This window comes from Triticum urartu, chromosome 2A (assembly GCF_056163025.1).
Source record: "Triticum urartu cultivar PI428250 chromosome 2A, HENAU_Tu73, whole genome shotgun sequence".
Classification (NCBI taxonomy): domain Eukaryota; kingdom Viridiplantae; phylum Streptophyta; class Magnoliopsida; order Poales; family Poaceae; genus Triticum; species Triticum urartu.
In genome coordinates, this window is record NC_141874.1 from 407012162 (window position 1) to 407014549 (window position 2388).

Below are 2388 nucleotides of genomic sequence, written 5' to 3' on the forward strand. Positions count from 1 at the left end.
GTGCGCTCTCCGCTGGTCGCCTCCCCCGCGGCCGGCGCCCTCTCCGGAGCCCTTTCCGGCGCCATTGCCGGTTCGGTGGCCAGGGTGGCCTGTGGCCCCACCACCAACGAAACCCCACCCGTCGGCGCCTGGGGCGCCCCCTCCGGTGTCGTCTGTGGCTCATCCCGCAAGACAGCGTCACCGCGGCCTCCGCCAGCCCCCGCCCGTTCGACCACGTCGGTCCGCGGCGGGGTGCCACCCTCAAGCACCGCGACCTCCTGGTCGAGGTCCATCACGTCTCCACAGCCGTCCCGGCCGTGCGCTACCCCCGACGCCGGCCCGTGCTCATGTCGCCGCGGTGTTAACCTAGGCCTGGATCGACGCCGCCTCCAGCTCCGCCACGGCCTGGTTCCGGTCCTGCCAGGCCTGGGCTTCGGCATCGGCCGGGTCCAGGCCGAGGTCCGGATCCGCCGCCTCCGCCCGCTCCTCCTCCTCGTCCCGGTCGATGATGCCGAACCGGCTCCTCCGGAACGCGGAGCCCTCATTGGGCGCAGCATCAGCCACCACCGCCAATGAGATCGGCGACCTAAAACGCCAGATAGAGTAAAAACACAAGAGCCAAGTGGAGTAGCTCGGCCACTCGATTCAAGCAAGGAAATCACCCCGGCACCACGACACCACCGGAACGGTGGGCCTCGCTGCCCTCTCCTGCGGAACGTCGCACCTCCTCTTGGCAGGCGGCTTCACACCACCGGCCTGGTCTATCGCGCGCTTCGTGGTCGCGGGCTGCGGCGCGACGTTGTCCTTCCCGTGCGGCCGGCTCGCCGCCGGTGCCCCCTGAGACGACCCGGCTCCGGTCGCGCCGCCACCTCCGCCACCTGCCACCACTACAACAGCAACTCGCGTCAGCATCCCCAAGACAGTCTCAGAGCCGTTAACTTGAAGAAATGGAGACAAGCTTACCCGCTCGGCGCCCTGCACCCACGTCAGCGGTCGCCCCATCCACTCCGCTATGGGCATCGGGCTCCTCTAAGGCAGCGCGGGCCACCTGCGTCCGCGCCCGGTCATAAGGATGCCGGATGGCATTCAGAAGTATCTCCCGCATCGTGTCGGGGCGAATAAGAAGATGAGTAGCAGCAAAGTATGGAGACCAGGGACTCACCGTGGGCGCCGGGTTCGCCTGGCTGTACGGAGACTTCCCGAACTCCCAGTCGTCCCGCAGGTTGGCCTTGGAGATGTTGTTGACCCAGCGGGCGACCTGGTCCGCCCCCAGCCGCAAGTTCGACATGCGGGAGGGGTCCTGAAGCCCCGTCATCTCATCGATGAGATGGATGCGCTGCTGCAGCGCCAGCACTTGGCGCCTGATGAAGGGGGTGATAAGGTCGGTGCCGGTGAGCCCTTCCCGCTCCTTCATCACCGACACCTGCTCGCACAGGTTGAGCACCTCCTGCGACGGATGCTTGGGGTAATAACCCTAGTTCTTCTTCTCCCTCGGCGGCGAGTTGATGAAGGGTGGCAAGTTGATGCGGTCCGTGCTGAGGTTGCGGACGTAGAAGAAGGAATTCTGCCATTTCTTGGCAGAATCCTCCAGCGGCATCTTCGGGCAGTCAGCGCCTGACCGCTTGGAGATGATGGTGGCCCTGCACTCAGACATCTCCCCGGCCATCGCCCCCTGCTGCTTCAAGGAGAAGAAGCGCACCCAGAGGTTGATCGAGGGCTCGACCCCCAGGTACCCCTCGTAGAGGGTGACGAAGCCCGAAAGCTGCACGATGGCGCCAGCGCCAAGATGGTAGGGCTGGAGCCCGAAGAACTCCAGGAAGTCGTTGAAGAAGATGCTCGCAGGAAGCCCGAACCCGCACTTGAAGTGCGGGTAGAAGACCACGCGCTCCGTGCCCTCTGGCTGCGGCTCCTGCTCGCCCCACGACAGGCGCACGGCAACCTCCATCTCCCCCGGCAAGCGCCTGGAGGTGCAAAGATAGGCGATGTCATCAAGGGTGACGGTCGAGCCCATCCACGAGCCCGATGGCAGTGCCATGGACGAAGGTGAAAGAGAGAAAGGAAGAAGATGACGACGAAGCTCTGCTCGAGGAAGTGGGTGTCGTGATGCGCGGCGGTCGCAAGAAGCGGAGGAAGGAAGAAGGAGCAGGGGAGCGCGTGCGAGAATGACTTCCACCGCCCCCTCCTCCAATTTATAGCCCACGAGTCGAAACATGGGGAAGTGGGATCATTTGCGCTCGCCCCTCCCACTTCCCCGCAATAACTGTGCATGTACACGCGCAGTAACTACATCAAGAATGGCAACCGGCCCGCGGACACCGCAATAAATCCGCGCGCGTGAACCAAGGGCGTGCGACCACGGGCCACCAGCACATCGCCCTATCCTATTTGCGCGCATGGCCTGTCAGGCCT

General features: G+C 64.8%; 1 pseudogene; it reads right to left on the minus strand.

Moving 5' to 3' along the window:
* Positions 1 to 345: 345 nt before the first annotated feature.
* Positions 346 to 1968, minus strand: LOC147985280 (uncharacterized; annotated as a pseudogene).
* Between the last annotated feature and the right edge of the window lie 420 nt (positions 1969 to 2388).